The 10,662-nt window shown below is 31.9% G+C and overlaps 1 long non-coding RNA gene across 1 annotated transcript; it reads left to right on the forward strand.

Moving 5' to 3' along the window:
• Nucleotides 1-1,387: 1,387 nt before the first annotated feature.
• On the forward strand, nt 1,388-3,482 carry LOC110874182. The gene is made up of 3 exons (XR_002555709.2): nt 1,388-1,518; nt 2,008-2,269; nt 2,940-3,482. It is a non-coding gene; the product is annotated as an uncharacterized LOC110874182 (long non-coding RNA).
• The last annotated feature ends 7,180 nt before the right edge of the window (nt 3,483-10,662 follow it).

Raw genomic sequence — 10,662 nt, forward strand, 5'->3', positions numbered from 1 at the left:
GACAGCCTTACCTCTACCTTTTAGGAATAGAGAGATTCCTTCCAGTGAGACCCCCGATTCGATAATGGTTTTGTATCAGGCATTGGACCTAAGGCACATAACATTTAACAATTGGGACAAACTGATTGATGCCATTATATTCGTAAAATTAGTAAAATAATGTTAAAATTAGTGCAATTTCACTCCGGCAACCCCCCCCCCACCCCCCGGGCCCCCACACATATATACATTATGCGCCCAAAATCTTATAAATATAAAACGATTGAATTTATCACACCAAAATGAAAACAATACACATATTCAATTGTGTGATAAGATTATAATATTATTACATTTATTTATGATGTTACACATTTTTTAAAAGATAAGACTATGTGAGAAAATTCAAATTCATGGATTATGAATGTTTAAGATTATAATATTATAAGTTTATAACATTTATTGAAGGTATTACCCATTTTATAAGATTATACTTTATATTTCCTCAACTCGTGTAATAAAATTCATGAAAGATAAATGTTAAGATTATAATATTATTACAATCATAAGGATTATTTATAAGTTTATGATTTATATTTTTTCAATATTAAACCTGTGTAATAAACGGGTTTATAACCCTTATTAATGGTCAATCTAAATTTTTAATATTAAACCCGTGAAATACACAGGTTTTGTAAACTAGTATTATTATAAATGAGAGGTAATATATATAAAACGATGCAGTAAAAAAGTATTTGAAAATAAGATTAGTAGTTTCAGAACAGTGAAATCTTTATAAAAACAACCATGTTGATAGAATATGTTAATTTACTATTAACCCATGATTCTCTATAAAAGTTTAAATTCTCTTAAAATAAAGAGTTAAATGCCATTTTAGGCCATGTGGTATGGTTATTTTACTAGTTTAGTCCAAATATTTCATTTATCTCTAGTGGGTCTAAAATGGTTTTACCGTTGCCATTTTATTCAATTAGGTTAACTTCATTCATTTTTTCTGTTAACCAGATGGTAATTCAGTTATTTTATATGTAATCCTGTTAACTAGAAAGACAATTCGACCATATAAAATGGCCGAATCATCATTCTTGTTATCATAAATAATATATGAAGTTAACTTAGTGGACTAAAATAAAAACAGTAAAACCTTTTAGGATTCACAGACGAAAAATAAAATCTTTGAACTAAATTATTAAAATAACTCAAATCACAAGAAATAAAATGACATTTAACTCTAAAAATAAAATATAAAATAAGTGTATGGTAACTGACATGTACTATCATATTTCATAAAACTTTTTTGTTCTAAACTAAATATTATAAAATCCCTTTATGTAACAACGTCTTTACATCAAAGAAAAAGAAAAACACTGTCTCCTAATATAAATACTTGTTTATCTTGTCAAACCCTAGCCGCCTACAACATTTCAGTAAAACCATACCCAGTCATCCACCATTCTCCGACCACCATCCCGTTTTGTTCCACGACGTCGTTTTGTCAGTAGGCACCGGCACAACTTGGTATCTCTAACTTCTAGTTATCTCACAAAATAGTATTATTTTAGAGCATAGATGTATCAAATTAACCGTATCTATTACTCCCTCCGTCCCATTAAAAGTGTTATAATTTGAATTTTCAAATTCTTTATTTATAAACTTTGACCTTAAATAATTTTGTTTGTGTTAGATAATATTTGATGAAAGTTATATGATTTGAGTGTGTTTTACAAGTGTTTTTGTCGGGTTAATTTTTATCAAGTTTTATATGACACAAAAAATATATAATTAAAGTCAAAGTTTATAAATACAGACTTTGAAAATTCAAAATATGACACTTTTAATGGGATGGAGGTAGTAGTTTAATTGGTCTTAAGCATTTTTTTATCTGGTTAAAATGTTTTACATTTAATCAAACATAGTGTTATGTACACATAAATGAGATTGTTATCACTTCTGTTTATCTGGTTCAACATTAAATTTTAAATATTTTAGATCTGAATTTATAAACAGGATGATTATAGGACAGCCTTATCTCCCATTTTCTCATGAAGAGATTGGTTTTGCATTTAAAGGCTTTGATGATGAGAATGGATTTATAGTTACACGGTTGGTTATGGTGTACAAAGTTGTGAGCCTTTTTGTTCGTGTCTTGTTAGTGGACTAGCAAGTGGTTGGTGAGCAATCGTCCAAACCGAAGTCGACTAAGTGCACGCCAATCGAAGAAGAAGGCTTAGCCAAGGCTTACATAGCACGTCTAACAACAAGACAAAAGGTTCGTATTTTTTTAAGGTTTATCTTTTTTTAAGCTTTATACAATTTTTTAAAGTTTGTTTTTCTAAATTTTTTGTTAACAGTTTCTAACTTTTTAAAGTTTGTTTATTTTTTTATTTAAATTTTTTGGCAAAACAGTTTACATATTTAAAGTTTGTTTTTTCTAAGTGTTTGAAGTTTTTTTTTTTATTTTTTTAACAGTTTACATATTTTAATTGTTTGTTTAATTTGTTTAACTTTGGGGGTGTTTGGCCTAGCTTTTATTTTTTTGGCTTATGCTTATATTTTAAAGTAACTTATGCTTATTTTCTTTCATTTGATAAGCTTTTTTTAAGTGTTTGGATTAGCTTATATTCTACAAGTTGATAATTAATAATTAATCTTTTGTTATTTGTTAAGTTATTTTGTATTATGGGAATGGGTATAATATCATTGAGTGTAATGAGTAAAAAATCATCTTCTTCAAATAAGCTTATTCAAATAAGCTAAAAAACCATGTTCCCATAAGCTTCTTAAAATTAGCTTATATAAGCTAATAAGCATAAGCTTAAAAAGCTAAACCAAACACCCATTAGTGCTTATTTTGTAAAAATAAGCTAAAAAAGCTATAAGCTTAGATAAAAAAGCTAGGCCAAACACTCCATTTATATATTTTGTTTGTTTTGTTACAGGTAATAATCAAACGGGTGACGGGTTTTGGTCCAAGGTTTTGGCGAAGTTCCTCGACCTTATGGACCAAGGCCCGTATCGTGATATCGACTCGGTGTCGTCAAAGTGGCGGAAATTGAACTCGTCCGTCAATAGGTTTTGCGAGGAATATAATAAAATATATACAAGTGGGCGTCGTAGCGGCATGAGCGACGACGATGTTTTCAAACAAGCTTTCGACAAGTATAAGGCGAACAATGGTAATACCAACTTTGCTCACGTTCGCGCGTGGGAAATTATGAAAAAGGAACCGAAATGGTCGCCGATTCCCAACGAGGTGGAGATGGCGAAACGCCAAAAAACATCGGAAACGGGTAGTTTTAGCGCCGGTGGATCGGACGCGAGGTGTCACATAAACTTAAATGATGACGCCGACCACAAGTGCTATAAATGTATTTTTAACTTGTTTCAAAAATGTAAATTTCGCCACGACTTTATTTACAAAATATCGGAGATGGGATTTTCACAAAATAAAACGTGATAAATATATATATATATTTAGTATATATTTTTCCATAACATCACTTGTATAAATGTTTATGATTATTTTGTGAACTATACCCAATATTATTTTTAGGGTAAAAATAATATTACCAAATATTAACGATTCCAAAATAATACATACGCCTTCATAATAAACAATAAGTTACAACGGTATAAATATTACCACCCGACCTCTATCCGTAACTTACGCATTTTCGGAAAATACTTATGAACGCGTATTTTTGTCAAGGTATTATTTTGGAAAATTGTGTGAAACAAAATATAATATTTTTGGGAAAAATATTTATATTTTGGAGTTAGAATTAAAATATATGTTATGTGACACTTAATAATATATTCCGAAGATACACAAACGCACATGTATTGAATCCCCCATCCTTGGGAAGGAATATACCTACCAAATATTTACAAAGTGAAAACACGAAATAGTTGTCTAACTATTTCCCCAAAAACTTAAACCTTAAACAAAGGCACGACCGTCCGTCTAATAGAGTTAGTACGTGTAGGTCGTCGCACAGCTGATTGATCGGGAGATATACTTGGTAGAGACGCACCACTGTGAGTTCATGTCCCCCTTTTCTCTTAACTGTTTTCAGTTTTCTAAACTGCGGGGGTGAAATACATGTTAATTTGATTACGAATACTTTATACATGGTATGGTTAGCGTAAGGAGGTTTACTACTTAGATCAGGTGAGTGGGTAGGCGCAACTTGAGACCATTAATCCTATTAGTAGGACCGAGGGACAGTAGCGGTAGATCTATCTAGGTGTAGCGAGCCCAGCCCCAGGCCCAGCATAACAGACCTCGGGGTGACTTTGTTCCCAACGCAAACTACGCTAGGTTTGAGTCTTCCTACTTGCACTTCACACATATCAATGGCCTTGCAAACCATTGGTGATCTCTTTTTCCTTATTTGCTACATACCAGGATTTTATACTTACAAAGGTTTTACTACTCACTTACACATGAACTCGCTCAACATTATTGTTGATTTTTCCAACTTACATGTATTTCAGGGAACTAAAGATCTGGCGCGGTATGTTACGTTTTCCCGCTGCATAAGGGTTATGAGGTCATCCAAGTTTAAGGGATGTGACTTTTTCCTGGACGAGTCACAGTCCTTAAACTGCGTTTTTATCATGTTGATGTTTGTGTCTTCTGAACAATGTTTTTAATTTATCAAGTTGTAGTTTCCGTTGCATGAGTCAACGCCTTAAGACAATGTTGTGTCACTTTTATTTTAAAACTTAAATCAATGGATGATCTGCATGGTTTTATTTTCATATAGCTTTGTTATGATTAAGCTATGGTATCAAGAAGTCACACCAAATTAACCCACGCTTCCGCAAAGCCAGGGTGTGACATGGATCATCCGTCACTGCATTCAACCATATCAATCAATTCAATTCCCCTAAACCTATAAGCAGTTTACATGAATCAAACATCAACAAAAAAAACCATCTAATTTCAAATTATGTTATAATTAATCAAAGAAATAGTTATAAAAATTAAAAGGGTATCAAAAGAAATTTCAAATCATTACCACCGCTATAACCTTCAACCTGTTATAATTTCAAACCACCCCTACAATTCAATTCCCCCTCTATCTATCTACACCACCAACCCACCACCATCAACACATATCACCGCCACCATCCACCACCTGATACGACCCACCTCTCTCTCTCTCCCTCCCTCTCTTTCTACAACCCCCACCAAACCACCACCTGTTACCGCCTATTTCTGCCACTCGTCACATAACCACCACAACCACCACTATAACCTTCAACCTTTTCCCACCACCATAACCACTACTAATCCATCAGCATTTCAGATCTAGTGATGATGAAAACGTTGAATAAAGGTCGACGGGGGCTGTTGGGGGTCAGATGTTATGAAGAATAATAGGTTGGCAGTTGTTACAGGTGGCTCCAGCAAGGTTTGAGAAGAATCCAAAATAAGGGGGTGTGGAATCTGGGTTTGATATAGAAGATGGGAGTTAGGGTTTCGCAGATGGATTATGGAAGGTGAACGACATTGGGTTTTGATCTGGGGACAGTGACGGTGGTGAACAACAATGGGTTTTAGTTAGGGTTTTGATTTGGGGATGACGATGATGGTCTGAGATGGCGACCATGGTTGAGGTGGTGTTGGTGTTGGTGTTGGTGTTGGTGTCGGTGGTTTATGGTGGTGGAATGTGGTGATTCCAGCGGTGGTGGAAGGTGGTGATGCCGGCGGTGGTGGAAGGTGGTGATGCCGGCAGTGGGGAAAGGTGGTGATGCCGGCAGTGGTGGAAGGTGGTGATGAAGGTGTTAAATTATTTATCAGTTAATAATGTGTGTGGAAACCTAAATATATATATAAATGATTAAGTATTAGATTTTGATAATAATAATAAGAATAATGATAAGAGTAAATTTCTGTTTTCGTCCCTAAGGTTTGTTCATTTTAACTAGTTTAGTCCAAAAATCTAATTTATAACAAAAACATCCCTAAGGTTTGCATTTCTTAACGCTTTTCATCCCTATGGTTTGCATTTCTTAACGCTTTTCATCCCTAAGAATTAAATGAAAAAGCACCCTTAGGGATGAAAAGCGCTAAGAAATGCAAACTTCAGGGCTAGATTTGTTATAAATTAAATTTTTGGACTAAACTAGTTAAAATTGACAAACCTCAGGGACGAAAATAGAAATTTATTCTAATGATAATAACAATAACAATAACAATAAAAGAATAGATCAAAATGGCAACTGACAAGATTTAAATTGAAAATTCCCAAAATACCCCTGGTTAAATGGGGTTTTTGGATGGAGTTAGGGTATGTGATCGAAATGACAATAAAAGGGAAAAGTCAGGGACCCAGAGGCGAAAATGGCAAATTTGGACTAAAATCACAAATTTAAACAAACCTCAAAGACTAAAATAGCAATTTACTCTAAAATTTATAGATTTCAACAGAATAAATCAAATTCACACTTTAGTCTTGGTTATATTTGTAGTTTAAGTGACATCCATATTAGTGATGTCCATACCCCCTGTATTTGATGTTCTTTGACATGATGACAACATCAACGAAGACAACAAAGAAAAAAGCAAAATTATATTTGTTCTTTTAGGAGAGTGAGGGTGGTATCATTTGTAAAAATTCCATCACTCACAAACATCCAATTAAGTTTCGTCATGTCATCAACTACTAATTTATCACTCACAAGCTTTTTTAGTGGCGGTGGTCATCATTAGTGATAGAATTCCATCACTCACAATTTTTTTTTAAATTAGAAATTAACAATAAAATACTAAATTATAAATTTCATTAAAATACTCTTTGATGGCTTGTTGCATGATAGTCGCATCGCTCGCTCCACTTATGAAAAGTTATTAACAGTTTTAAAATTTAAAAACTTCAATCCAATTAGTTTTAAATAAAAAGAAAACATTGATAAAGATTTGATTCTGATTTGACAAAAAGAAAACACTGATAAAAATTTGAGAAAAATTGTAGTACAGTTAGGGGGAGTGGGGGTGTTTTTGGGATAAAAGTATAAGTGTATGGGTGACAAGTGTAATACAAAGATGCCATTAGTGGATTATATAGATGCTGCATGTCCAAATTTGATGAAATTCAACGCGTGAACTTTTTCACGAGTTATAAGTTTCACGCGTGGAAATATGAGGTGGCGGCGGTGTTTCCTTGTTCATCACTTGTGATGGAATCTCTATCACGGACCACCCCTAGTCCTCTTATTATTTTTGTTGTTAATGTTATATTATGTTGTTTATTATTATTAATTACTACAACTACAACTTTGTTTAGATTATTTATTTAGGGGAAGGTTCATTTGAGAAGAAATTTAATATGAGAAGAAAAAGAAGAAAGGACATATTATTAAAATACTATTTTATTTATAACTCATATCATTAATTTTTCTTTCTTTAATTAATTAGTCAACTAATCATTAATTATCCTACATACATGGGCGTAGCTTTGAAGGGGCCGGGAGGGGCGCCCGACCCCCCGAACTTTTCGCTCACTAGTGTTACGTATGTACGTTTCGTATAGAATTTTTTAGATATATACGTTTTTGACCCCCCGGTTTTATATTTTTAAAGGTATAATTTTAGGTCCGGTGACTTCTGACCCCCCCGGTCGGAAATCTCAAGCTTCGCCACTGCCTACATATAATCTATAAAACCTACACATATCAAAATTTTCCTACATATACCCTACAAATTATAAAATTTTATCTTAGACAGTCGAAATTTATCGTACAGACCTCGAAATATATCATACACAACTCGTAATTTATCATACACAAATAGTAATTTATTCTAAACTTTAAATTAAGTTGTTTTTTAACTTGGAATTTTGAAAAGGAGTTACAAATTTAATTTAGTTAGTTATTAAAGGGGATGAATACAAATTAATGATTTATGTAAGTTTACCAATATACCCTTATATTAAAATTAAATGCAATTATTAAATAAAGTAAAATGAAGTATTATTATTGGTTTAAACTTCTTTTTATTCTTACAAAAAAATTCTTCTCATTTGAACCCTCCACTATTTAAGAATGCTTTTAAAAGCTTAAAATTGCAAGTATAATCATTGTTTAACGTTAAAAATGAGATTAGAATTCTATCTTAAGTGATTTTGACAAGAAAAAAAAAAGCACAAAATCAAAATTGTCATTTATCACCATAATTGTTCATCCTCAACCTGGATTGTCAACATAATGAAATTTTCAGTTCAACTCTTACTATGCTCGTCATATTTTACTTTTATAAAGTATCAAATGGAACCGAATTTATGAGCATGGGCTAACATCTGATAATTAGCAATCTTCATACCAAGAATCTTATCCCTTGATTGACATAATACTCTTATTCCTTGTGATCTTCATACCAATAATCTTCTTAGCATAACCCAGTTCCTTCATATCAAATTTTCTCATGAGTAATGTGTGCATAACACCAATGTTTTAAAAACCGGTTTAAACCAGCTGGTTGTACCGGTTGAACCCTCCGGTAGAACGTGCTAAAACACCCGGTATATCCGGTTGAACTGCCCGATACACCCAGTTAAATTGTTTCTAAGCCAAATCTGGTACGGTATAAAAACCGGATTTTAAAACATTTTATAACTTGATACCACATTCCCATTGGGGCCTTCGTGTCTGTGATAGATGATGGAGATCTATTTATCAAAACTGTATAGTGTTATATCCCTATTGCACAATCGCCACCCTTTATTATAGGAATTCGAATTTAAGAATTAATCTACGAATTTGTGTCATCTCGTTCACTGGTTATTAATTTTGTAGTGTTCTATAATTCTGTAGTGCAACCACCATTCAAAGCTGTATAGTGTTATATATTTTTATATAGTGTTACATGGTGTTATATGGTGTTATATAATGGTTTTTGGTGTTATATAATTCTGTATAGTTATATAATTCTGTAGTGCAACCACCAAAAAAAATACTATATACCACCATCAATTATTAATTCTGTAATGCAACCATTATTCAGAACTGTATAGTGTTATATATTTTTATATAGTATTACATGGTATTATATGGTGTTATATAGTGTTCTTTGGTTTATATAGTGTTATATGATGGATGCATAGTGTTATATTTTTCTGATAGCATGTCTATGATGGATGTATAGTGTTATATATTGTTATATAGTGTTATATCGTGTTACATAGTGTTATATGGTGTTATATGGTGTTATATGATGGATGTATTGTGTTATATGGTGGATGTATATTGTTATACATTTCTTGTAGCACTTACATATTTCTGTATTTTTAGAATTTAGGATCGATAGAATTTCGCAGTTAAGTTTGAATCGCTAGAATTTAGGAGCAATCACTAGAATTTAGGAGAAATTACCTAATTCGAAACATATAAAAAGACACTATTACCCCTACAATTTTCAAATCAGTCCATGTGATTTAAACACAACTTATAATTTGATCCATATTGATCTCAACCATTAGATCAAAGATCTAATGGTTTAAAACACTTCTTACACTTCTCACACTTTAGATACTTTGTACACTATCCCTACCCTAAATTAGTCAATCTAGTTATTAAAAGGCATTTTAGTCATTCTAGTAAGATTTAGCAAAAAGTTAACAATGTTTGACCTTAGTACTCAACATTGTGACAAAGTTTGGCCTTAGTACTCAATATTGTGACAAATTAGAACGTTAATACCAAATTTTGCAACAAAAAACTATTAGTACTCGACATTAAAATTTTGTAGAAACCACAAGAACCAACAGTGTAATTTTATCATTTTGTATTACTATATAAGAGTTAGTCTAAGGGGGAAATATGGTATAATGGCTATATTATGGGTTATATTTAAGGGGTAACTTTGTATTAGTCTTAATATAATTTCATATATTAAAATAATCCGAGTCCAGCATCTTGTGCTTCATTTTTCTTCTTGACACATGGAAAAAAGAACATGGCTCGATTTGAATGTTATCCCTTAGATATAACAATTTCAAATGTATAACCAATCTGTTCTATTTATTTTTATTTCTCACATAATTGACATTTAAATTTAAATATTATTTGTAGATTATACATTCTATATCCTTACATTTACAAAGGACTTGTACAGTAACTTATTTTTTTTGTTTTTGTTTGTCTTTTTTTTTTCTTTTTTGATTTTTTTGTCCTTTTTGTTTTTGTACTTCTTTATACTAATACCTTTCGATTTTCAGCGTTAACACTTACAACCCGTTAACTTTCTAAAAACATTGTAATCAAGTTTTACGTGTTAATTTTTATGTATGTATTGGTATAAATTAAAATTAATTTACGTTTAGACGTAAATTTTTCTCAGAAATGAGTTAGGTCAAATATAATATGTTTTATACTTATTATTATACACGTTTTTCAGCGGGTCTACGTTTTAACGCAACTTTTTCCTGAAAATGAGTCGGGTCAAATATAATACATTTTTCTTGCTTATTTTTATGTATGTTTTCAGTTGTTCGATGCTTTGGCGTAACTTTTTTTCGGAAACGAGTTTGGTCAAATATAATACATTTTCACTAGACGGTATAGATTCGAGTCACTTTACGTTTGGATACTGCTACAACGCGTTATGCGCTTATTTTTATGCGTGTGTTAGTATAAATTCAAATTGGACTACGTTTT

The sequence above is a fragment of the Helianthus annuus genome, chromosome 9, assembly GCF_002127325.2.
Source record: "Helianthus annuus cultivar XRQ/B chromosome 9, HanXRQr2.0-SUNRISE, whole genome shotgun sequence".
Classification (NCBI taxonomy): Eukaryota; Viridiplantae; Streptophyta; class Magnoliopsida; order Asterales; family Asteraceae; genus Helianthus; species Helianthus annuus.